The following is a 27,763-nucleotide window of genomic DNA, read 5'->3' on the forward strand; positions in this document are numbered from 1 at the left end:
GCAAAATAACAAAATGCATATTCCAATGGTCTTATACGAGTACATCATACAGGCATTCAGGCTCCCATTCATGGCACATCATTCACCTATGGTCGGATGATTTCAACAACTATGGACGACAACAACGGTAAGAGTACAATACCAGAGAACAGCAACAACAAGCACTACTACTATGGGTACAACATCCTAAGGCAACTAAGCTACTCTAGACCACACATCTTCATTCATAGCTCGGTGGATTTTTTCTACCGCTCTGGCTATGGGTCTGCATCTTCTCAGGGCAATAGCTAAGTGAGAGGAACCAAGGGCTCGACTTCTAACACTTCTGAGGGTGGAGGTGCTGACAGCACTGCAACACTGGTTCTCCTTCTTTCTGGTGGATGGACAGGAATCCCTTCCAAGATTGGGGCATGCTGCCTTTTAGCAACCAACGTCCTTCGCTTGGCCCTGGTGACAAGATAGGCCTCCCACAGCTAATGGACATGCCGATCTTTAGCCTCCTTCAGAGCTTCCAACATGGCAGTCTCCCGGCTCTTAGCAGCTGCAGCACTGGCATGTGCTTCGCCCAGTTGCACCTAGAGCATCTGGGTGAAGATCTCGGCTTCCTTGGCCCACCGGAGGTAGATCCTCAGTTCCATAGCTTGTCGACCATACTGCTCATCCAGAGCAAGCAGGTACGTGGTCAAGTGCATCATGGTAGGACTATCTTCTTATGCCTCCCGCCCTTGCAAAGCCTCCATGCAAGCCCTCTATGCCCGTCGATTCTTGTCCAAAGGTGGAAAGAACCTCATGGGGGTACGAGCAATGGGCTCCTCATAGATCTGGTAGAGGTACCGCAAGGCTTTGTGGGCCACAACCTGATAGGTGTCGATGAAGCTAAACCCGGTTGTGGTCACACTCCAGGCTTTAGTGAGGTCAGGGAACTCTCCACTCTTCCCGATGTAGATGGTAACCTCACACCACTTGGTGCCATGCTCCTCATACTCATGGCCCTCATACTCGGGACGACCTTTGACTCTGAGCTTTTATAGGGTGGCATGCAGGATTCTAGGAAAACCCTCAATGTTCAGGCAGTAACTACTAACCCAGGCTCCTACCATTCTTGGCGATGGTTGTGAGGAAGGCTGAGTGAAAAGCTAACTCAAAGAAAAAGCTAAGCGAGCTAAAGTACACCGAGTGGTGGTACCAATGGCTAAGCCAGGCTCTAATTATAAAGGTGGAGCATTCTGACACGGTCCACCAGGGTTCCTGTGTGAGGTCACTATGAATAAATCGACCAAATTTTTTGCGCGTTCGAGGCGAGCGAGGCCCGAGGCCATTATTGAATAGTACGACTATAGGACAAGGGTCCGACAAGAGCGCAGAAAAGGGGTACAGGAAGATGTGGGTCATGACAGGCGTAAACCATGGGTGAATATGGAGCACGAAGCCATAGTGTAGACCTAACTCTAGAACAGAAACGAGTCAGTCGTGCACAATACGACACGCGTGACACCTATGGATGGTGTATCTACCAGCAATACGACACTACAATGCACAAATAGGATACGCATGGATGCACGTCCTATACGTCCTTTCACTATTGCCAACATATATGACAAACATTCTCAAATTTTGGGCACATCATTCTCTCCCTATAGCTAGTCGTTACTATCGGACTATGCTCGAGTCAGTGTACCTACAGAAAAATTGATTAAACCTATCTAAGTCAGTAGAGTGCTGGCTATCCTAGATACATAACTATAGTAATAGGGCTACTTATATAACTTCGCAGTTGAACGCCCCAACTTTTTGCAAAAATAGGTTGTCAAATTTTAGTTTAGAAAAGGTTTTCGAAGCTTTATTTCCTTATTTGCGCTCTGATACCACCTGTGGTAGAACCGCCTAATCTAATGCCTCCCAAGAGCGCTCGTCTTCCACTAGACACTAAGCACTCGAAGGAGAACACTAAATTACACGGTTCCGTCGGGCACACCCTGAGGAAGAACCCGAAAATCCACATTTTTCCATCAGGATCACAAATGAGAGAATAAAGCTTACATCATTCTTAAAACATTTCTTACATAACTTTTAATACAACATCATAGTATAATATTTATTATTATAATAGCGGAATGTAATCATATTATCAGAGTTATGAACAATTTAAGTTAACAGCGGAATATAAATATGTGATCAGAATTATAGCGGAAATAAATAGCCATTCATGGCATGATGAAGCATTGATAAATAAACTATGATAACAGATTATAAACTTTCATTTATAAAAACATTTGGTAAGAGTTATAAATGAAAACTATGATCGCAGCGTAAAGAAAATCCTCTCTGAGCCCACTAGGAGAAATCCACACACAAAGGTCAGCTCTAGCATCCACCTGTCACCTGCAACAGGGGGAAATAAAACCCTGAGTACTCAATTGTACTCAGCAAGACTTACCCGATAGCATGAAGAAAAGACTCTATGGATTATGCAAGGCTATCTGGCTTATGGGTTTATTGCATCTGCAGGAAGCATTACTAAGCGTGCGTCCTTATATTCAATTTTTATTAACAGCCGCATTGGTTCATTAACTAACCATTCTATGTAAGCACATGTGCTACATTCAAACAGGTGGTAAGCAATCAGATTTCCTTTTTTTATCTTTCATCTTTCATCTTTTAGTTCTTACTATGATGCTAGACCGCAGACAAACCATACCGGAACGCCGACGATTCATGAATCAATGCCCCCAGCTAGGTACCTAAAAAACACATGCCCCGCTTGTACCCCAGGCACAAGTAGGACTAACCTATCACCCTCCTGTCCTAGGTGTCTAGGTCCTCGTCCAAACTAGGACTCCAAGCCCCCGCCCCTGAGTCCTAGACTTAGTGCGATATAAGGACCTCCTAACCCAAAAACCACCAAGACAGTCGGTTCGGAAAAGAGCCGCATCCACGATAAGAGAGCAACAAGTCTTTCAAGTGCCCATACCCAAGTATTTTCTCAGGATAATAAGTCTGTGACTTGCCTAGAGCCTTATGCAACGGCCGGTCCTTAACCGACATAGACAGGGAAAGCAGTGTAACCAAGCCATGCCCCGTGTCCACGGCGACATAACCTCTTACACCCACCAATACCCAAACCATATCTCTACCCCGGTCACCATTTTTCCTTTCCACCATTTATATTTTCCAAGTGATAATAATATAGTAATATATTTCCTATCTCTCACGAGTGACAGGCAATCACTCGACTTCTACCGGAGTCCTGTAGCATAGCATTCTACATGATCCTGTAATACTAGTAAGACGCATAGGATAAAGATATATATGTGCAAGTGGGTTTCATTCAACTCCTTAAAACTTAATGCACAAATATAATTTAAACTACAGAAAAGTAGGGGTTATGCACTGGGACTTGCCTGGGTAAGATATATATTAAAAGTTAGTATCTGCATCTTCAGATCATCCACCATCAACTGGATAGAAAGCCCATTGCATCATCTCCTGGAGAGAATACCATTACACCATCTTTGGATTCCCAATCATCCTTCAATTGATCCGTTGATCCATCATTGTACCTATATGATATGCATTAATGCAAATGCATAGATGTAAATAACCAACGATAGCCGAAACGCTTAGAAATCCGATCACGCCTCACAAGCTAACGAGATAGCTCTAACGCTGGTCTATGCATCCATGTTGTCGAATAAGGCGTTACTTCCCAACAATTATTTTAGTTATACAAACCCAAATTGTTTCTTTATCCTATTCTATCCATTTAATGTTTATTCGGAATAGGGCATCATTATCTATTTAGCAAACTAATTATTCTGGAGCTACAAAAATTACAGTGAGCACCTAATATTGCTAGGAGCCTACTATACAAATTTTAGATTCAACAATATCACCAATTTATCACAACAATTCCTATAAATTTATATTTTTATAATATTAAGTATCTTAAATTAATTATATAGCTTCCAAGACTATTATCAGACTATGTGAACAAAATATATTAACAGGTAGATCATGATTTTTAGAAACTTAACAAACTTAGTTTCACCATTTTTGGACACCTACACAATTTTATATTGATATTACAAGTTTGCTTCAACATTCAATTAGAAAATACCTCAAAATGAAAAAGGGGCCAGCGACAACTAACTGGCCCAGCAGCCCAGCACAGACGGGCACGCAGTGGACGACCTAGGTCGTGACCTAGAGGCATGGCGATTGCTGCCCAGCCAGCAGGCCCATACGCGGCGCAGGCGCGGCGATAGGCTGGCCCAGCGCGCGGCGAACGACCTAGGCATGGCGGGGCAAGCCGACCCAATGTGTCATCATGTACATTTTGGGGGGGGGTGAACCCCTCGACCTCTACTCTGCCTTGTCAGGGCGAGGCCGCTTTGAGCCCACCCCCTGCTCCTAGGCAGAGAGGCTCACTCCCCTTGACTCTTGGTGCGCGACAGCGGGGCCGCCCACCTCTGCCGGCATCTTAGGCGTGGCGACAGAGTCACCCGCCTCTATTGACTCCTGAGGGAGGCCGACGGTACATCCTGCTTCCACCGGCTCCCCGGACATACCCTCCCCTCCGTGGAATGGAAAGGGTCCTGACTCCTGCAAGGGCGAACCAATACCTATCTAGGCATCTTCGTTCTCCAGGATGCCCCACTCGACATCGTTGGCTATCTCATCGTCGTTGCTGTCATCATCGTAGTTGTCGCTGTCGGTGTCCTCCCCCCGTTCCCGCGCTTGCAGCTTCTGCTGTCTTTTCCACCTCTTGTCCTCCTTCGCCTTCCTTAGCTGCTCGCCCTTGATGCGATTCACCACCCTCACAAACGAATCCCTCAGCAACGGAGCTAGGTGATCCATAAAGATGAGGTCCCTCGGTTGGTCCTGTTCCTCTCAAAGTTAGTATCAAGAGGTCAGAAAATCAACTGAAGAAAAGACACAGAAAGGGGAAACTTATGAAGACGATGTGACCTAGCTCTGGCCGCATCGGAGGATGCCCCGGCACTAGATAAATGAAGTCAAGGGGGGCACCCACATCATCCCACGAAGGCTCCATCGCCCCCTTGATGCGTTGCATGATCTCAGAGTTAAAGAGCGCCCCCTCAGCAAGTGTTGTTCCATCGAATGATGCCTCGGGCACCATCGCATATAGCAGGAGCGTGTGTGGGGGTATTAACCCCTATACCCATACGGCTAGGCTTGGGCTAGCCTAGATTAGAGGGTCCGGTCCACCAAAAGATGACGTGTGGCCCAGCCAACCTGTTCGGAGTCCCGCACAAGGAGTTAAGACAGATTTGGCGATCAAGCAAGATCCTGGTCGATTAGAATAGGAACTCTTATCTGGCCATCTATGGCAATTGTAACTGGCTAGGATTAGTTTCTAGATCTGTAACCCTGCCCTCCGGACTATATAAGGTGAGCAGGGGACCCCTCTAAAAAACATCTCTCATTGACATATAGCAATACAATCAGACGTATGACATAGGTATTACGCCTTCTTAGCGGCCGAACCTGGATAAAACCTCGTGTCTGTCTTGCGTCACCGTCTTGTTTGTGGCTTGCGCATCTGTCTACCGACAATCTACTATCTTGGGCATACCCCTAGGTAGACTGCTGACCATATTTCATCGACAGTGGCGTGCCAGGTAGGGGGTGTGCGTACTGCTCTCCAAGCAAACAAGATGGTCATCATCTCTGGCTCTGTGGCTACGCCGAACGGCCTCACGTTCACCATTGGCCAGATCACCTGGACCACCGGCTCCAACGACTTCATCGCCATGACTACAGAGGAGGCGCGGATTCAATCTACGTCGACCACTGCTTCACCTGCATCGGCTACGGCTCCGACCAGCTTGGATATGGCTCTGACCATGGTGGATACAGCTCCAACCACAATGGATCTGGCTCCGACCATGGTACGTCTAGCTCTGACCACACCTGCATCATCTTCAGCCATGCCAACAACCCATCGTCCGCTTCCCCGCTACAAAGGGAAGCAGATCGACAACACCGACCTGCTCGACTCCATCGATCGGGTTAGCACCAAACTCGCTGAAACCCTAGCTCTGGTAAGTGCAATTCAAAGTCAACCTAATGAGCAGGTAACCGCTCCCCACAACAGATCTACCTAACCAGCTTGGGCTAGCCATCCTGCACAACTTGGTACAGATCTCGTGGTCATATCTACTCCTAAAGGGTGCTCCGCTCATCGCCAGCCAGCCTCCGCGATGGGCCTCTGGCTCTCCGAGTATGAAGCCTCGACAGAGAACTACCAGGCCCAGCCCTATGGCCTGCGAAACACTACCTCCAACTACGCGTATAATATACAATGCTGCTCGGATCTGTGTTTTGTACATCGACCTCGGCCGAGGCCACGCAACTTCGTCAACATGATTTAGATTGAGGATTATCAAGAAGGATCCGTCCACGCGGTCCAAGAGGGTGACTCCAGCTCCTCGTCTGGCATCACATCTAATGCCTCTGTCCACATCGAGCTCTAGCATCATGACGATGAAGGCGTCGAATACAATCTGGATAACCACGGTCGCAGGGCTAATCTAGATGGCAACCGAGATCGCCATGATGGCAATAACGATCTCCACCATTACCTCGGAGGATGTGATCTGCGCGCTCGCATCAACCAGAGAGCCAACGATCATGCATCCCATGAAAGCTATCGCCGTATGGAATATGACACTGCCCACGGCTCGCCGGGTTTGAAGCAGTTTACTCCACACCTTCGCCAAGTCATATGGCCCAAGAACTTTAAGCTCGAGAAACTTCAGAAGTACGACGGCAAGGAGAACCCCGAATTATGGGTCATGCTCTACGAAACTATGTGTAGATTAGCCATGGCTAACGAGCACATCATGTCTAACTACTTCTCAGTCGCTGTTGGCCATGCAGGTCACCAATGGCTGGTCAGCTTGCCGGCGAACTACTTTGATTCTTGGCAAGAGCTCAAGCAAGCCTTCATCGACAACTTCATTGCTACTTGCGAGCAACCCGGCAACAAATATGATCTGCAATGAATTCAGGATCGAAAAGATGAGCCACTGCGCGAGTACGTCCGGCATTTCTCAGAGATGCGCTTCAAGGTCCCATCAATCTCTGACAATGAGGCAATCGAGGCTTTCATCACTGGCCTCCGCTACCACGATGCCCTAAGGGACAAGCTCCTACGCAAGAGGCCTGAATCGGTCACAGCGCTCCTAGCCACCGCTAAGAAATATGCGGACGCCGATGATGCTAAAAAGATAATTATCGAAGAAGCAGCAAGGGTTCCATGCTCCGACCACCCCCCACACCGCGATGACTACCGCGACAACCGTGGTCAAAACGACAATTTTGACCGCCGCAACCAGCGCAACGACTCCCACGACCACCGTGACCAACGTAATCAGCGGCATAACTGCCGTGACGATTATAGGGGCAAGCGTGCTCGGGAAGACGACGGCGAGGTCAACACCGTTAAAAAAGGTGGCGGACATCATAACTATGAAGACGACTATGCCAAAGCATTGTAAGGGCCCTGCCAGAACTATCCCAAGTCAAACCATACTATGGAGAATTGCCACGTTCTCAAGTCTATCTACACGCGTAAATAGGCTCCGAATACATCCGACAAGCCTAATGACGCAGGGGAACAGCGCAACGAGGACAATGACGATGAAGACGTAGATCCCTGTCACAAGTACATCAAGCCAATCGATCGCGTGTACACCATCATCGGAGGCAAAGTGTCCATCGAGACCAAACGAGAACGCAAGCTGCTCGCTCACGCTTGCTTGAACATGGCCAACACCGATAACCTCCTCACCAATCCGCGGCTCCCTCCGTGGTCTCACCGTGAGATCTCCTTTAGCAGAAAGGACCAATGGGCTGCAAAACCTAAGCTAGGACATTTTCCCCTGGTCCTCGATCCTTGTATCAACAAGGTTCAGTTCGACAGAGTGCTGATCGGTGGTAGCTCCATTGATATACTATTCAAGAATAGTCTGCCTGCCCTGAAGATAACCCAGGCGGATCTCAAGCCATACGAGGCACAGTTCTGGGGTGTTCTCCCCAGACAGAGCTCTACACCTCTTGAGCAGATCATGCTACCTATGCAATTTGGGACCCCAGACCACTTCCGCACCAACTACATCAACTTTGTGGTCGCTGACTTCGACGGCACCTACCATGCTATTCTTGGTCAACCGTCGCTCACCAAGTTCATGGCCATACCTCATTACAGGTATCTGGTGCTCAAGATGCCTACCGAGAAAGGAGTTCTAACCCTCAGGGGCAACGTATACGCAGCTTATACTTGTGAGGACGACAGCTTCAAAATAGTAGAGGCTCATGACCTCTCTATTCGCATGGCCAAGACCATGCTCGATGCCAAGAAGACCTCAGCCGACCACCTAGAGATCCCAGAGCTCGAGGCTCCACGCAAGAACATCAAGTCTAAGGAGCACAAGGTGATCTAGCTGGTCGACGGCGATCCTAGCAAAACGGCCCTTATCGGGGCCAACCTGGATCCCAAATAGGAAGATGCGCTCGTCAGGTTCTTGAGGAGCAACATGGATGTGTTCACATGGAAACCTATTGACATGCCTGGTGTACCTCGAAACTTGATCGAGCACTCCTTGAATGTCAACGATAAGGCCAAACCTATCAAGTAGAAGCTACGACGGTTCGCCCACGACAAAAAGGAGGCGATTAGGGTAGAAGTTACACGGCTTTTGGCAGCCAGATTTATCAAAGAAGTGTATCATCCGGAGTGGTTAGCCAACCCGGTTCTTGTACGCAAAAAGAATAATGAATGGAGAATGTGCGTTGATTATACTAATCTCAACAAACACTGCCCTAAGGACCCCTTCGGCTTACCTCGCATAGACAAGGTCATAGATTCAATCGCTGGTTGCGAGCTACTTTCCTTTCTCGATTGCTACTCTGGTTATCACCAGATCGCTCTCAAAAAGGATGACCAGATCAAGATATCTTTTATTACGCCTTCCGGCGCCTACTGCTACACGACCATGTCGTTCGGGCTCAAGAACGCCGGGGCTACCTACCAACGCGCTATACAGGCCTGCCTCAAAGAAGAGATAAAAGACAACCTCATCAAGGCTTATGTTGATGATATAGTTGTCAAAACTAAGGAAGCACATACCCTTGTTGACAACTTGGAATGCACCTTTGCAGCCCTTAACACATTCTAGTGGAAATTAAACCCAAAGAAGTGCATCTTCGGTGTTCCTTCTGGCATACTACTTGGCAACGTCGTCAGTCACAATGGCATACGCTCTAACCCGGAGAAAGTCAAAGCTGTCTTGGACATGAAGCCGCCCAAAAAGGTGAAGGATGTTCAGAAGCTTACCGGATGCATGGCCGCCCTCAGCCGTTTCATATCAAGATTAGGCAAAAAAGGATTACCATTCTTTAAACTGCTCAAAGCATCCAAAAAGTTTGAGTGGTCGGAGGAAGCAAACGCTGCCTTCACACAGCTGAAACAATACCTTACGTCACCTCTGGTCCTCACTGCTCCCAGAGAAGATGAAACACTCCTGCTTTACATTGCGGCTACTAATCGAGTGGTCTCCACGGCCATGGTGGTCGAGCACGACGAGCCCAACCACGTCTACAAGGTACAGCGACCAATCTATTTCATCAGTGAGGTACTCAATGAGTCCAAGACCAGGTACCCACAGATTCAAAAATTGATCTACGCCATACTGATAACATCCCGAAAGTTGAAACATTACTTCGACGGATATCGTGTGGTGGTCATGACTGAGTACCCTCTGCGAGACATCATTAGCAACAAGGATGCAAACGGGCGCATCGTCAAATGGACAATGGAGCTATGCCCCTTCTCCTTGGAATTTGCAAGTCGTACTACAATCAAGTCTCAGGCACTCGTCGATTTTATCGTCGAGTGGACAGACTTAAGCACGCCTGCCTCTCAGGGGTCCGACGAGTATTGGAAGATGTACTTCGATGGCTCTCTCAATATCAACGGCGCGGGAGCAGGAGTCCTTTTCGTGTCACCATCCAAGGAGCAGCTCCGGTACGTCCTCAGGATTTATTTCCCAGCATCTAATAATGCCGTCGAGTATGAATCATGCCTACATGGTTTGCGCATTGCAGTCGAGCTTGGTGTTAAACGTCTCTATGTCTATAGAGACTCGGCTCTGGTCATCAACCAACTCAATAAGGACTGGGACATGACCAGCGAAAAGATGGATGCATACTGCAAAATCGATCAGAAAGCTGGAAGGCAGGTTCTATGGCATCGAGTACACACACATGATCCGAGACAAAAATCAAGCAGCGGATGCACTGTTAAAGTTAGGATCATCCCGAGCCAAAGTCCCACATGGCGTATTCATCCAAGACATGCTCACGCCTTCGATCGAAGAGGAAGATTCCACGGTCGACAAGCCTCCAGACAAGCAATTGGTGGCTACGGTTCCGGCGTCGAGCACCATCGAGCCACCTCTGACCACTCATGAGCCCAACTAGAGAATACCTTTCATCAAGTACCTAACAGATGGCAGCGGTTACACTGATAGAATAGAAAATGAGCACCTAATGCATCGCAGTAAGCAGTATCTGCTCGTCGATGGAAAGCTATGGCGTAAGAATGCAAAGGAGGAAATCTTGATGAAGTGTATAACCCAAGAAGATGGCGAGCATCTCCTAGATCAAATCTACTCTGGCTCCTGTGGCAACCACACGGCCTCGAGAATGCTGGTCGGCAAGGCTTTCTGAGCAGGGTTCTATTGGCCATCAGCGGTAGCCGATGCAGAGAAGCTAGTCCGCCACTGTGAGGGTTGTCAGTTCTTCGCCAAGTGAATTCACATACCAGCACATGAGATCCAAACAATACCAGCCTCTTGGCCCTTCACATGCTGGGGACTGGATATGATCGGGCCCTTCAAACCAGCTCCTGGGAAATTTATATGTGTCTTTGTGTTGATCGACAAATTTTCTAAATGGATAGAATACATGCCTTTGGTACAGGCATCCTCAAAAAAGGCTGTTACGTTCCTCGACCAGGTCATCCACCGTTTCGGCATACCCAACAGTATAATTACTGATCTAGGTACTCAGTTCACTGGGAACACTTTTTGGGACTTCTACGATGAAAGGAGTATAGTAGTAAAATACGTCTCGGTGGCGCACCCTAGAGCTAATGGATAGGTCGAGCGGGCAAACGGCATGATTTTGGACGCATTGAAGAAGAGGATGTACAGAGAAAATGACAAAGCTCCCGGAAGATGGCTCAAAGAGTTACCAGCCGTGGTCTAGGGCCTTAGAACTCAGCCCAGTCATAACACCGACGTCTCACCATACTTTATGGTTTATGGCACTGAGGGAGTCCTTCCCGCAGATATAGCTTTCAGATCAGCATGGGTTGAGAACTTCGACGAAGGCAAGGTCAACGAAGTGCGGGAGCTAGAAGTGAATAGTGCAGAAGAGAAGCGGCTTGATTCTTGTGTACGTACAGCCAAATACCTTGATGTTTTGCATAGGTACTACAACAAGAATGTTAAAGAGCGGTTCTTCATGGTCGGGGACCTAGCCCTAAAGTGGAAGACGAATCAGGCTGGTGTCCATAAACTCACAACTCCATGGGAAGGGCCCTTCATGATCAAGGAGGTCACACGACCAACGTCTTACAGGTTAGCTCACCTGGATGGTACGGACATACCTAATTCATGGCACATCGACAAGCTTAGGCGTTTCTATGCTTAACTACTAAGATATGTACTCCTCTTGTACTTTCAATTTCATTCAATAAAGCTATTATGATTTCTTCAACCACTCTAATGTGTCACTTCGAATTTTGTGGTTATTCTAACTTAGCCAGTCAAAGCCGACCACCATTCCTTCTAGGGTTTTTGGAGCAGGCCCTGTCTCCGGTTCCTCCCAACGCATGCATGGGATCTGCTCTCTACGCTACGGGTGATTGGTAGGTCCCCCCTGGTTTGACTTGTCCACGTCTATGTGTGCACAGGTCACGCACCTCACACTCCGACCACATGGCAAATTTGGGCTGTACAAACCTTTCAGGATGACGTGTTGAGTAAAATGGTACAACTAAACAGAACGTTTACATGTTCTCACTTAGTTACACCAACATGAGTTTCAAGCTTAAATACGTTTTATACAAAGCAAACAAGCTTATGATGATATACAGTTACGCTATTACAAGCTTGCCTAAAGAGGCCCAAGTTTACAACAACACAACTATGTCCTTCTTCTATAGCTCTAGCCTATTCTATTGGCTGGTCGGGGCACGCGGCACCCGCTGCTCGCTGCTCCCGACATCCTGCTCGAGTCTTAGGGACTCTTGTACTGGTCGAGCTGAAGAGGATGGCCTCGCCGATGCCTGGCTGGTCGAGACCGCAGGTTTCACCAGTTGGCTCACAATTGATGGCCTTTCTAGCTGACTTGTTGATGGCGTACCCTATACAGGTGTTGTCCCACCTCCACACAGGTTAATGTCGCTAATTATCTTTGAAGACAGGTCTAGCTGGGTCATTTGAAGCTCCTCGGCCTTGTCTAGATCTACCTCCTTTGGGTACCCAGCCTCCAGGCGCTTGAGATCGATTAAGGGGTAGTGGGCACGCACCATGCTTATCACATGTGCGCCTGTGTACTCACCCGCCTCCTTCACGAACTCTTGGAACCATCCCCACGCCTTTCGGCATCTCTCGACCAGTCCAAGCTACGGCATCCTTGGCACTTCTTCTGTAAGCGCTGGGTCAATAAGGTCGAGAACGGGCAAAATGCCAGTTGCCACCTTCTGGCACCGGTTCTTCCATGTGTCCTGATCCTTAGTGATCTCTAGGCATTGCGCCTTCTAGCCGTCACAATCTTTCATCATGGCTTCTAGATGTTTCTTGGCATTAACTTTTAAAACTGCAAACCACACAAGACATTAAAATGTCACGCCACGACAAGATAAGGCGGGCAATAGAATGAGCAAGGTGGTCTAGAACACTTACTTTTTAGTTCCTCCTTCATCTTAGTTGTGCGGTCCCGGAGTTGCGACTGGTCGTGCGATAGTTTCTCGTTGTCCTCCTTCAGGCGAACACACTCTGCGGCCACATGGCTATTCTCCTCTTGGAGACAGACTACTTCAGCTTCTAAGCCTACACTACAGTTGTTACTACCAACAATGCAACAACACGTGTCATGCACTTGCTGCGATAAAATGACAACTTACTTGTTTTTTCTTGCTCTTTGTTATTGAGCTGGACGACCAGGTTCTGGTTTTGTGCTTCTTGCTTCGTCCTCTCCTAGTCGGTGGCTTCAAGTTGGTGGCGCAAGCGTTCCACCTCGGCCGTCAGTTCTCTATTGCTTGCGATGATCCCCTTAATCTAGTCGAAGCATTTTTTCGGTACCTTGCGGTCTTCATCAAGTCCTGCATGTAAAAAAGCTAAGTCAGACAATTCAACTAGATAGCAGGATCAAGTGGTCAAGCTAAACATACCTAGACTTTCATCACCAGACGTTTTGTCGCTCGTTCAACTTTCATGGTCTCTTCGACCTCTGGGATTTCCTCGTGCATAACCCACTGGTCATTCCGCCAGCGCAACACATATACATGTTGTCGCTTGTCTTGGGGACGGCCCAAGACCTCTTCTACTTTGTCCTCTTTGGCCTCTTGTTCAGGTAGCGGCGCTTGCCTGGAGTTTGTAGTCTCTACGATCACTATGGCCTTCCCATGAGCCGTAGCATCGGCAAGCATGCTTTGTGCCACCTCCGGCTGCTGCTCCTCGGCTTGGTCTGATCCCCTTGGTGCCGAAGTATCCCCCTCAGCTGGGTTAGTGCTCGGAGCACTTGTACTTGGCTCAACTCTCTTCTCGACCAGCTGCTCGGGGACTGTCGTCTGGCCGCTCGTCTGCTGAGGCTCCGATGGACTTTCTTCTACAAGTTCCTCCATAGCCGGCTGCTGGGCAGTTCTCTCCGCCATTGCTGGCGAAGCTATGTCACACCTGGCTAGCTGGTTGGGATTTTCGGTGGATGCCGACCTAATATATCAGAGATAAGTTCAAAAGACAATAGTATTCAATATAAATAGAAAGCTTTCAGCAAGGTTACAAATACTTACAGCTTGAAAGCACGGAATGATGTGGCGAAGGCGCGTCTCTTCGTCCATGCCTACTCCATGTGCACTGTGGGTGCCATCGGGTCTCTTTCCACGACTAGTACCGGCGCCGGGGCTTGGTGCTCGACCCCTTTGCTGCTTGTCCTCTGCGTTGCAGTGGTCGGTGATGTGATCCCTGCCGGCACGGAGGAGCCACCCTACTCCATCGACTCTAGTTGTCTCCTCCTCTTTTGAGGGATGAGTCGGAAGATGTCTGCATCCTCTGTTTCATCATCTAACAGTGGGAAGATGGCCTGATGACGCTTGCTGGCCATCGGCCGCTTGCTAGCAGCCCTGGCCGTTGCCTCCTCCCCAACCCCGAGTATGGCCCAGTCGACATCTTCGACCCTGGCGCTAGTCTAGGCGGTTGGGCTGGCAACTTGCGGCCAATCCACACCAGGGGGTGGAGACACGAACACTGCTGCTCTGTCACGACCATTACTCTGGAAAACATAAAGGCGACAACACAGTAAGTTTTTGTTACAACATAACTCTACGGGCACAAGGCAACATAATTTACCTTTGGGGGAGGTTGGGCCAGCTTGAAGGCATGCTCGATGTCGCTTAACCTGACATAATTTGGATCAGCTAAGTTGAATAGCTCTCTAATCCTGGCTTTGACTTCTATCTTGTCAAGCGCCTCTTGCCTGGTCCTAGTTGGGTCCGCCCTACCTTGGTACTCATAGCCGGGATGTACCCTTCTCTGGCAAGGCTGGATCCTTCGGCTGATGAAGTTCCCGACCACGCTCGGACCATCTAGTTTCTTCCATGGGATCATCTCAAGAAGTTCTTAGATCTGCTCCAAGTGCTCGGGCTTCTCCGACCAGCTGTTCTTCTTCTCCAGAATGAACCCCACGTCGCACAATGTGATCGTGTTTGGCTCCTTGCGGATGTAGAACCACTTTTTGTACCAGTCATCCAAAGATGTGTTCTAAGGGCAGTGCAGATACTAGGCCTTCATCCCGTCACGCAGATTAAGGTACACACCTCTGACTATCTTTGAGCCGCCGCTTCCTTTCTTCCACAGACAGAAAAGATGGCGAAAGAGGTCGAAATGGGGCTGGAAGCCACCATATGCTTTGCAAAGATGGATGAAGGTGGAGACAAGAACAATTGAGTTGGGATGCAGATTGCAAATCCCAATCTTGTAATACAAACAGAGCCCCTAAAGGAAAGGGTGCACTAGAACCCCAAAACCCCGCTTAAAGAAATCTTCGAAAACCATAATCTCACCTGGTTGTGGATCGGGGTACCTTTCTCCTTTCGGCGCGTGCCATCCTGCGAGTGCCTTGTTATGGAGTACCCCCATGGTGATGAGGTCTTCGATGGTTTGCTCGTTGCTTCTTGACTTCCACCATTCCTTTGCCATGACTCCAGCCTTCTTCTGGGTGTCACTCTTTGCCATGAATCCACCCTTGCTGATGGAGGTGGATATGGTGGAAGGGTGATTGGTGATGAACCCGGAGGTATTAGGGTTGGCAAGAGGAAGAAGAAGGCTGCGGCGGCGAATGGTAATGGAGATCGGTAAAAAGTAACTTACCAGTTCTATATTATAAATAACCAAGAGTTCCGTCGTTTCGTCCGCCTGAGATTCTTGAGAGACGTGCGCACGCGCCGCAGGCGGTTGTTTTCACAACCTCGAGATCTGCGCCAATAAACGCGCCCCTTCGTTACCAGTGTACGTGCCTCTTCGTTGCTAGTGTGAGAGGGCCCACACTGACGCACCTCCTTACAGGTGCCAAGCGACTATTTGCTTGAAAGGGTAAGAGGGTAGTATGACATGCTATACCTGTCTGCTTTTTTGACTAGACGTGTCAGATTGGACTTGACAGAGTAAGAAGATAAATAAATACACCAAAGAATGGTACAAGCGGCGTTCGATTCTTCGCTTCATGTCTCGTGCTCAAGGACTGCCCAGACCACTGCCGTGCTCGGGGACTACTCCGACCACTACCGTGCTCAGGGACTGCTCTGACCATTACCGTGCTCGGGGACTGCCCAGACCACTACCGTGCTCGGAGACTGCTCCGACCATTCCCATGCTCGGGGACTGCCCAGACCACTGCCGTGCTCAGAGACTGCTCTGACCACTACCGTGCTCGGGGATTGCTCTGACCACTACCGTGCTCGGGGACTGTACCGACCAATGCTCGGAGACCGCCCTCCTCGGCTACATGTGATTTGTACTCACATACAGTTGAGAGACATTTATTTAGACCTTGCTACAAGGCTCATACTTCGCCTTCTAGCAAGCTCGAGGACTACATTGGTACGATGCACCTACCGGTGCATCTCGTATCGCCTGTTCAACGATTGGGTTCTCAACTTAACTGGGAATTCTTTTTGGACCCTGGCACCACGTGCCTACGTCACCTACTACCAAGCTCGGGGACTAAGTGGGCACACTTCACCTTGCGGTGAATGTGTTTGTTTTTCGACCCCTACGCCTCTGATGATCAAGGACGCTACGCTTCAAGACGCACTTACATTTCTTTTTAGAAATACAAGTGGGCACACTTCCCAGGACGGAAATCTTTTTCTTTTTTCTTAAGAGCACCACACATTCTTCGGACAACCTACTTCTCCGGTTGAATACGGTGGTCAGAGATGTCAAGAACTCAAGCCTCAATGTTCGGAGAAGGTTAAAATGGCGTGTCGTAGTATAATACATGGTGCTCGGGGACTAGCTGTGGGGGTATTAACCCCTATACCCTTACGGCTAGGCTTGGGCCGGCCCAGATTAGAGGGTCCGGTCCACCAAAAGACGACGTGCAGCCCGACCAACCTGTTCGGAGTCCCGCGCAAGGAGTCAAGACAGATTTGACGATCAAGCAAGATCCTGGTCGGTTAGAATAGGAACTCTTATCTGGCCATCTATGGCAATTGTAACTGGCTAGGATTAGTTTCTAGATCTGTAACCCTGCCCCTCGGACTATATAAGGAAAAGAATGGCCCGACGACCCTGAAGGACTTTCTCTGTATCTCGTTCTCTTCTTTTCTCCCGCTGTAACCCGTGCTTTCCTTTGGCCTATAAAAGGTAAAATAGGGCACCCCACTAAGGGGCATCACACCGCATCAGATCAGATCACATCAAAACCGCTAGCATCGAACCTCGAACACATAGTCGAGTAGCGACCGAGCTCTCGGCACCCATTCGTTCTTTTCATTAGAGACTTGTGACTTGTCCCTCTCTTGCCCGTTTGTAACCCCTACTATGAATTTTTCAGTGCTAATAACACGAGCAGCAGCAACAAACTGGACGTAGGGACATTCCGCCCAAACCAGTATAAACCTCATGTCCTCTTAGCACACTATCTGAGACAGACGCACAATATTAGAAATTTACTCATTGGTGTTTACTCGAAACACCGACAATTAGAGGGGATGAATTTGTTTTGTGAGTGTATAAACTTATGTCATAAGATCCACATATGGTGTAGTCAAAATCACTATTTTTTCTTTTACATTTTTGAGGAGTGTATTTACACCCCCGAACACTACATATCTTTACCCACAACACTACCCCCAACACTATACAGAATGATAACTTGGTGTGTGGAATGAGGAGACTCTTTCTTAGTGAAAACTCTATAGCGGATGTCACCAAGGTGACTAGAAGAGTTGAGTGACGGTAATGAGCCTTAGTGGCTTACAATAATTGTCTTGGTTGATGAGGTATTTGTGGCAAACTCAATACTATGACCGAGAGCGTAATTCGGTAGCGCTCTAAAATGGATTAGAGATTGGATTTTGATAACTGATGCCACGGGGTACATCATCTCATCTGGAAAATTTGTACCCCTTACTTGAGCTCTTTACTTCTCACATCTACATTATCTGCATGTGCTTGTATTATGTGCCTTTATCGTTCCTATATTAGAATAGACTAGTTAATAATTAATAAATTTATTTAGTTTTAGATTGTAAAACTCTTGGTGGGTATGAATAAATAGAGAACACTAGATAAACTTTAAGTACACATCTTGCTAATTAGTTTTTGTTTATTTGGCATGAAATCAAGCAAAAGCACTATATTTAGTTTTAGCAGCCGAGTTCACCCCTTCCCTTTGGAGGCTACTCACATTCCTTTTCGATGCCTGGTGCCCGGTTACCTCTCTTCTTAGATATACACTGTGGTCTTGTTTGTTTGAACTTTTGGTCACTTTTAAACTAGTTTTGGACTTTTCAAAAACTAAATAGCTCCCATAAACGAAAAGCACAAAAGCTCACTGTAGAGAGCTTCTGGATTTAAGCTTCCAGGAGCTTTTTGGCTTTTGAAATATTCAAAAACCGGGATCTAAAAGCTCAAAAAAAAAAAAAAAACCTCAGCCTAGATATCCGTAAAAGCAATATATCTAGAAAAACCAAAACATTTTAGAATTTGAAAGAAGTGTAGTATAGTTTTATGGTGTGTCTATTTGGTGACGTAATATTTATTATATTTTTACAATTAAATTAAAATGTAGATAATTTATGTAAGACACAATTAGAATTGCATTTTTTTTGCCGAGGCACTAACTGGGAGTGTCTCCACTAGCGGACTCGGAGACTCGACAAGAGCCAATTTATCGCCCTTCCGTCGCTTCGGCGGTTCAGCCCCTTTCCTCCACGCTCCGTTTCGCCGGCCGCCGTCTCCCGCCGCGCTACCTCGCCGACGACATGCCCGAAACCGTACTCCGCTATATCTCTCTCACACTCTCCCGCCCCCCTCGCCTCACTTCTTACTGACCTGGTCTTCTATCCCCTCGCAGGCGGCGGAGACCAACCTCCGCAGGCAACTGGAGCAAACCCTCGCCGCCGAACCCTCCAGCCCGCTCCACCACTACAACCTTGTAGGTTTCCTTGTCTATTGCATTGAGCCCGTGGTCGCGTCCGCGCTTCTCCGTTGCGCCTAATCACCTGCTGGTTGGTCCTGTGCGTGCAGGGCGTCGTGGGACCGCGCCGAGGCAGAGCAGGAGGGTGACGGGGAAGAGGCGCGGAAGCTCCGCGCGGCAGCGTCGGAAGATTTTCTCGCGGCGGCCAAGCTGAACCCCAACGATGGCGTCCCCTTCCGCTTCCTCGGCCACCACTACGCCCGCGGCGGAGACAATCAACGAGCGGCCAAGTGCTACCAGCGTGCGGTGACCCTCAACCCTGACGACGCTGCGGCTGGTGTATGTGTGGGAATGTGTATATTCATATGCCCAATGTATTCGTCCGTTTGCTTGTGCTGGGTTCTAATGTGTTTTCCCCCTTTATTTCTGGGCTATGGTGCAGGAGACGCTCTGTGACTTGCTAGATGTTGAGGGGAAGGAGAGCTTGGAGCTTGCTGTGTGCAAGGAGGCAGCTGGCAAGTCACCGCGTGCGTTCTGGGCTTTTCGAAGACTTGGCTACTTACAGGTAACTTGTATAGCAATTTCTTGAATGGACTATCTGTTGAAGTAAGAATTCAAATAGTATGTGTCATTAACAGAGGTCTGGACTAGATGTGTTATGTTAATGAATCTTACGGCTTCATTTTGGATTGGGTTGGAATCTACAGGTCCAAACTTGTCCAAGCCTAAACCCAATCATATTGGTTAAGGGCAGCATTGGTTTGCAGTAATTAGTTAGATTTAACATGGTTATGCAGAATGATGAAAATGGTTGAAATTTAACCTAATCTAGCCCCTTCAATATTTAAATCTTATAGCAATCTCATCCATTTGTCATTGATGTTTCTTGTAGTTTATACAGAGGCAGTGTTCACTTCCATTCATTATGGCATTGATATCACCACCCCACAAAACCTTTATGTTAAGTTGTTAATGTTAGTGACTTTTAATAACTCAATTCTGTGGCTATCCTTTTAGATTAGCTGACAGATGAAATTAGATTGTGCAGGATAACATGACTCAGTTGGTCATTCACCATTAGTATAGCATTATTAAGTAAAAATCTGGATTGTGCTGGTCTTGAAAATATTTGAAAGGTTTACACGCCTGGAGCAATATCTCTTATTATAACTTCTACTTGAGAAGTTGGTTGCTTATTTTCTTTAAAAATTGCAAAGGTTTTTCTGTTGGAAGGAGATACTGCTGCTAATATTTTAGGTGTGCAATTTGCTTTTGTTTAGGATAAGGCATTACAAAATTTGTATATATTGTGTATTGACATAGTTGGTGAAAGGTTAGGTTCATCAGAGGAAATGGTCAGAGGCTATACAAAGCCTTCAGCATGCAATACGAGGTTACCCAACATGTGCAGATTTATGGGAGGTGGGTACTTTTTCAGTTTGCTCTTGCCAAGGTTTCTTAGTGTAACTTATATGTGATGTGTTTTCAAGTTCAGTTATTGAATTTAAACATTCCATATTTATGGCTACAGGCACTTGGTCTGGCATACCACCGTTTGGGCATGTTCACTGCAGCAGTAAAGGCTTGCAGTTTTCGGTTTTGAGCATACTTAATAACTGTTGCAGTGTGCTGTATTGAGCCTTCTCAATGTGCTTAATTCAGTTTTTGCTGGCAGTCATATGGACGAGCTATTGAACTTGATAGTTCCAGGGTCTTTGCATTGATAGAAAGTGGAAACATCCAGTTAATGCTTGGTTACTTTAGAAAGGTAGGAAGTTTTCTGCTTGCTTTTTTAACTATCTATTGTTCTGCTGGTATACGTGATTTAATCAGCCAATGCTAATCTAACAGTGCATCCATTCAAAAATCTATTTAGCCCTTATCTCTTTCATTGTTAATACTATTTAATTTCTCTCTAAATACACAACACCAGGGAGTGGAGCAGTTTCGTTCTGCTTTGGAAATGGCTCCATGTAATCATTCGGCTTACTTTGGCCTTGCTTCTGCATTGCTTGCATGGGCAAGGAATTGTGTAACTACTGGGGCCTTTGGTTGGGCTGCTAGCCTCTTGAAGGTATTTTGATCTGATACTAGCTTTTAAATGTCATTGAATAGGCCATAGCTGTATAGCTTCACCATATATATTGTTTTCTCATAGGAAGCTTCAGAAGCTTCCAGAATTTGTACTTCTTTGACTGGAAACCTTTCATGCGTCTGGAAATTGCATGGAGATGTTCAGGTATTTGATTTTTCATCATTTAAGTATGCTTGTCATCTACTTATAATGTGAAGAGTTATAATATTATATTCTACCATATACCTTGCCTGCTTGGTGTCAGCTCGCACTTGCGAGATGCTTTCCTTGGGTGGATGGGAAGACCAAAAGGGGCATGGATGCACAGATGTTCAAAGATTCTGTTCAAGAGCGGAGAAATACATGTTTGTCAGCAGCAAATGGTGCAAAACTCTCATATCAACGTGCTTTGCATCTTACTCCCTGGGAAGCTAATGTTCACAATGATACGGCTATTTGTCTTTATCTAATTTGTTCCATGGATGACAACAATATACTCAACCCCAATGTTTGGTAGGTTTCTTTGTTGCATAGGCTAATACTATATTACCTTTCAGATGGCGTTTCGTGAGTTGTCTAAGAGTATTTGATTTTTCCTTTTTGTGCAACAGGGAGCTGCCAGAGAAAATGTCACTGGGTGCCTTGATGTTGGAACCAGTTAATAAGGATTTTTGGGTTACTTTGGGTTCAATGTCAAGTTATCTGGTTTTGAAGCAGCATTGTTTTATTAGGGCACTTCATCTTGACATGTCATTGTCTGAAGCTTGGGCATGCCTTGGAAAGGTACTGCTCTTAAAGCAACAGCTGATTTATATCTGCTACTAGTAGGGGGTATCTAATAGTCTGGCCTTCAGATTTACAGGCAGTCTGGTGATAAGCAATTGGCAAAACAAGCATTTGATCGAGCTCGAAGCATTGATCCTTCGTTGGCCTTGCCATGGGCAGGAATGTCGGCGGAAAATTATCACCAATCTGGGTACCCCTCACCCCTCATTTCATGGAAAAGGTTCCTATGCTGTGCTCTGAAAAATTAGTTACTGAAGCTGTTTTTTCTATTTCATGTGATTTTAAAGGAGCAATCCTGTAAATGAATCTTTTGAAAGCTGCTTGAGGGCTGTGCAGATCCTACCTGTAAGTGCAATTTTTTTAACATCAATAATGTCTTCACTTGTGAGTATAACAATTTTCTGATTTTTCTTCTCCAAGCTAGCCCTGATTTCATTCTATTATGTTCTTGCATTAGCTGCCAGAGTTCCAGATTGGTCTTGGAACAATTGCTGCCCGTTCTAGTAATCTTCTTTCACCTCAGGTATATATCCAGTTTTATATTCATGGTTGAGGCTCTTTTAGGTGGCAATGGTCTATTCAACTCGGTGCCAATTTTTTTAGTTGGCCTTCATTCTTATATTCTACATTATTTAACTGGTTGACACTAAGAGATACATGATGATTTGCTAAGTCATAAAGATATTTCTAGTGCGTAATCTGCTACTTAAAACCTTAGTGCCTATTTTAACAAATCAATTTCTTTATACTTGGTTCCATTATGTAGGTATTGATGGCTGTAAGACAGGCTGTTCAGCGAGCACCTCATTACCCAGAGTCTCACAATTTAAATGGCTTGATTTCTGAAGTGCGATTAGATTTCCAGTCTGCTATAGTGCTATCACATTTTACTTGCAAGCGAGATTTGCTTTAGGCATGATGTACAATTCCAAGTCAGACAATAGACAAGCTTTTGCTGATGTTTCAGTGAATCTTGCCCGTGCACTGTGCAAGGTAAGAGTGTTAACGGTTACTTTACATCTGGTTTGATGAAGTTAAACACACTAAGCAGCTAAAATCATGGTGTTTTGGATGATACATCTGAGATTCTAATCATTGCACTAATTGCAGGCTGGTCTCGCAACTGATGCAGCGCGGGAGTGTGAAGAGCTGAGATCTCAAGGTATATTGTTTTTATTCCACTTAAGCAACGGAAGGGTTCCGTTCCCTAATTTGCCAGATAGCATTGACAGTAGATCCTTTCACAATATTTTCCACATGCTATATAACATATAAACTAACAAGGGCGTACCCAGTGCAGAGAGCTCCCGCTCTATGCGGGGTCTCGGGAAGGGTGTCAGTGGCAAGCCTTACCCTCGCCTGTGCAATGCGAGGAGACCGCTACTCGAACCCGGGACCTTCCGGTCACAGGCGGTAAGACTCTACCGCCTGCAAACTAACAAGTACTCCTAAATTTTCTAGGACTGTTGAGTGTTGATGGATTGCAGATATATGCTCTGGCATTGTGGAAAATTGGACAAAGCAAGGAAGCTCTTTCTGTATCTAGAAGCTTGGCTGAAAATTTAAGTGGTATACAGGCGGAGAGTGCAACTGCAGCTTGGGGATTTATATGCACCTTGACGTATGGAATTTCTGGGAAGAACTCTGCAGCTGCCATCATTCACAAGCTTCCTGGTGAACTCAATTACAACTCACAGTTGAAATTCATTATCTCTGCATTGGATGCTTTGCATCCAACCAAGCGTCTCCAGCTGCCTCAGTTGAATATGCCTCCTAAGCATACAGCTTATGAAGTGATGAGTGAAGTACACTCGAATATTGCTCTTGGGAAGGCTGTAAGTATTCTAAAATACTGGTGTTCTATGTTTCTATGGAAAACTAGTTTATTTTGAGTACATGCTTGATGTACTAATATATATAAAAACAATCCTTTTAGATTGGTGCGGAATTTGACAAGCCTCTGAGTGTTGATGGTAGTTTGTCTTACCTGAAAAAAGTTCTGCACATGTATCCCGACTGCAGTTTAGTGAGGTAATTTTCTTGCTTGGAATGGTTATATCAGGAGTTCAAAAGGTTACTAAACTTGAGGCTTGAGTCAAAATATTGCTTACCATTTTCTCTTTTCTACATGCTGCAGAAACCAACTTGGATCCCTGCTGCTGTGGAGTGGAGATTGGATGGCTTCTCATAAAGCAATAAGGGTTACCTCTCTGTCGTCACATGGACACACATCCAGTATGGGCCTAAGATCACCACATCATGTTCAAGCCTGTGCAATGGTTTCTTGCTATGCTACCTGCCCCACTTACACAAAGTTCTCTTTCGCAACATGTGAACACCAATACCTAAGTGGACCTGATGCAATACACCACCTGCAAAGGTATATCTTCTACTTGTTGTATTGACAATGTATGCCTTTGGTAGGAGAGCTATTCATGTTCTTTTTTGCCCTCTCAAGGTGGGTTCATTGTGAACCATGGAACCAAGACGCACGCTACCTGCTTGTGCTTGCCATTTTCCAAAAAGCACGGGAAGAGAAGTACCCCAAACATATCTGTGTTATTCTGAAGAAGCTCATTATGCAAGTGTTGTCCAATATTAGCAATCCACACGAGAAAGAAGCTATGCAGTATGAGGTGTTTTTGCTACTTCTTTTGTCATCAGAGGTCTATTTGCAATCTTTAGACTATGAAAATTGCATTGCCCAAGCTAAAGAAGCCCTAAGAACCACCCCGTCAAGCTGTGTGGATACTTTTTTTTGCACATTTGCAACTGTGTCGGGCCTTTGCAGTGCAAGGGGATCTTTCGAACTCTAGGAATGAGTACATGAAATGCTTGAGAAACCATACAAATACTGAGATTGGCTGGGTAATGCTGAAGCAACTTGAATCTGCATGTTCATTGGAGGGCTCTTCTGATGAAATAGATATAAATCTGTGTGAATGCGTTAAAAGGAATGGTAGCGACTCATCGAAATGGGCATCCCTTTTCAATCTGGCGTGTGCTCAGTGCTTTCTGTGGGATGGAAACTTTGAAAGCGCTGAAAAAGCTCTTGCTCAGGCATGCACTCAAATAGATCCAGATAGCTGCATCAGTGCATCTTGTTCCTTAATGGTTAGTCACTTTCTTCTCACATAGCTCATTAGTCGTCAAGGATTCTCTAAAACCCTTTGCTGTTTATGGTATGAAGTTGCACCGTGAACCTGGTTGTTTTCTTCCCTCCAGTAGAATCCAGGAATAAACTTGGTTGCTTTCTTTCCTCGAGTAGAATCCAGGAATAAACTTGGTTGTTTTCTTCTCTCCTGTAGAATCCAGGAATAAACTTGGTTGCTTTCTTCCCTCCAGTAGAATCCAGGAATAAACTTGGTTGCTTTCTTCCCTCCAGTAGAATCCAGGAATAAACTTTGGTTGTTTTCTTCTCTCCAGTAGAATCCAGGAATAAACTTGGTTGTTATCAGATCAACAAACTTTCTGCTAGTCTTATTCATGTTGATATGTACTATGTAGTACATTCCTTGCACTGGTTATTGAGTGGTACTAACTGTTCACTATGCTAATAGTGAATTAAGGAAAAATGTGCTTAGATGATACTTTCTTGATAATTTATTTTGTGGAATTAAATTGATCCAATCTTTTAAGGACGCGGTGTGAAGGACCCCGCTTCTAATTTTAGACTGTTTCCCTGCATGGTCCTGAGAGTATTAGTCTATTTTGATAGAAATGAGGTAGACTGGAAGCTGAAGCCAATAGACCAATGGAACTAATCAATCACTTGCTTTCCCGAACTGGACAGCAGGATGCCTCCAATGAATATGTATTATTTACTTCTGTCTCACCTCACCCACCCCACAGCCCTCGTGGGCAAAAAGCAGCTATTGCTTTCTTCCTCTTATGAGCATATTAAACCCTCGGAAAAGACAAAGAAAAGGGGCTCCACTTGGATGCTATTATATTAGTAAGGAATAAACTATATATGAAAATTTTAGATGAACTAGAATGGCTACCGCTTCACTTAAAATATGCAGCCCACACGTAGTCAAGACAAGTAACGTAAAAGACAGAATGGGAAAAAGAAAGAATGGGAAAAAGAAATTGCAATTGGCTCGTATAGACCTACCTTGTTTTGAACGGTAACCTCTTAAAGCTTGGGAGACAGTTTTTTCTTGGTGATAGTTTGAACTTTCTTGGCCTATCCAAAGCTTGAAATATCTTTACTTATTGCCAGAGAGATAGGGGCTGAAACAAGGCTTGAAAAGGAGCTTACAAAGAAGACTCAAGTAGTGGGCGCTGACAGTTAAGTGACAAAGAGATGGTTATGTCCTAAGGGATGAAAGCAAGGTCACACCATTATGGAGAAGAGAAATTCTATCACGAAAGAGCTACTCGCTATAATAGGCCTGATTAATTACTAATTATAAAATATTCCTGTTTTATGTAATTTGATTTTGTACTGAATGAAACATCACTGATAGGTGCAACCTGTATGGAAATTGCCCGGAGGTTTGTAGCTCCTCAATTTATATCCCGCGCAGCTTCCAGCCTCAGAAAGGCCCAGCAGAAATCACATGCTTCATTACCTCTCGTGTCACTGCTACTGGCTCAAGCTGAGGGCAGCCTTGGCTCCAAAACCAAGTGGGAGAAAAACCTTCTACCGGAATGGTTCTCATGGCCCCCAGGTGCGAATTGAACCAGCCTTCGAATGAACATTATTGGGTTTTCAGTCAGCTGTTTGGTTTCAGTCTCAATGCCTTTTTTTCCCAGTTTGGTTGTGCAGAACTGAGGCCTGCGGAGGTGTACTTCCAAATGCATCTGTGTTAGCAACAAGGAATTCGGTAGAAGGAAGAACTGGAATCGGAAGGAAATAGGCAGCAGGAAGTATACGACGAACGACGACGAGTACTCTGATTTAGAACCAATTGTGATTGTTACAGTTCTTCATGCCTCTCTCTTCCCTTACAGCCTACTAATACATTCTCTACACCTGCCACATTGGGCCGACTATCCTTGTATTGGGCCTGCGCACTCTCTTGGGCCTGACAGGCCGAGCGGCCTCCTCTTCAACTCCAGGCGCGTCAGCTTCCAGCACGTCATCCTCCATTGTCACAGGCACAGGCAGGGACCTGCTGCTAGCATTCCCCCCATCTTCAGAACCAGCATGACCTCATGCTGGCGCTCGTGGGAACTGTTGGCGAAGTTGCTCGAGCGGCTCCCAAGTAGATAGCTCCGGCGGTGAATTTGACCACTGAATAAGACCTTGGGCCACCGGGCGAGCGCCGGATGTCCAGCGTTGTTGGAGCACCCGAAGCGGAAACTGAAATGGCCGCAAGTCAGAAGGTAGTGAGGGTGAAACCTGCTGAGGGCCCGGAGATGAACGAAGCTGTGAGACGTGGAAGACTGGATGAACAGCAGCGTCTGGTGGAAGAAGCAGCTTGTAGGCGACTGGACCAATCCTTTGAAGTACTTGAAATGGTCCAAAGAATCTGAAGGATAATTTGTTGTTGGAGCGGTGGAACAGAGAAGATTGTATATATGGTTGAAGCTTCAAGAACACCATGTCGCCCACAGAGAACTGACGCTCAGAGCGGCCTTTATCAGCTTGCCGTTTCATGCGAGCCTGAGCACGGAGCAAGTGCTGTTTGACAACAGAATGCATGAGCTGGCGATCAGTCATCCACTTGTGAAGATCAGGTACTGGAGCCACTTCATCCAAGTTCACCGACAATAGTCGTGGAGGAAAACCATACAAGACCTCAAAGGGGGAACGGCCTAAGGCAGAATGTGTAGAGGTGTTATACCAAAATTCAGCGAGTGACAACCAGCGACTCCACTGAGCTAGGCAAGTGTGCACAAAGCAGCGAAGAAAGGTTTCGACACACTGGTTGACGCGCTCTGTCTGGCCGTCCGTCTGTGGATGGTATGCGGAGCTGAACTGAAGCTCGGAACCGG

At 46.4% G+C, this 27,763-nt stretch overlaps 1 pseudogene; it reads left to right on the plus strand.

Moving 5' to 3' along the window:
- The first annotated feature begins 482 nt into the window (after positions 1 to 482).
- On the plus strand, positions 483 to 26,804 carry LOC136536896 (tetratricopeptide repeat protein SKI3-like; annotated as a pseudogene).
- The last annotated feature ends 959 nt before the right edge of the window (positions 26,805 to 27,763 follow it).

The sequence above is a fragment of the Miscanthus floridulus genome, chromosome 2 (genome assembly GCF_019320115.1).
Source record: "Miscanthus floridulus cultivar M001 chromosome 2, ASM1932011v1, whole genome shotgun sequence".
Taxonomy (NCBI): Eukaryota; Viridiplantae; Streptophyta; class Magnoliopsida; order Poales; family Poaceae; genus Miscanthus; species Miscanthus floridulus.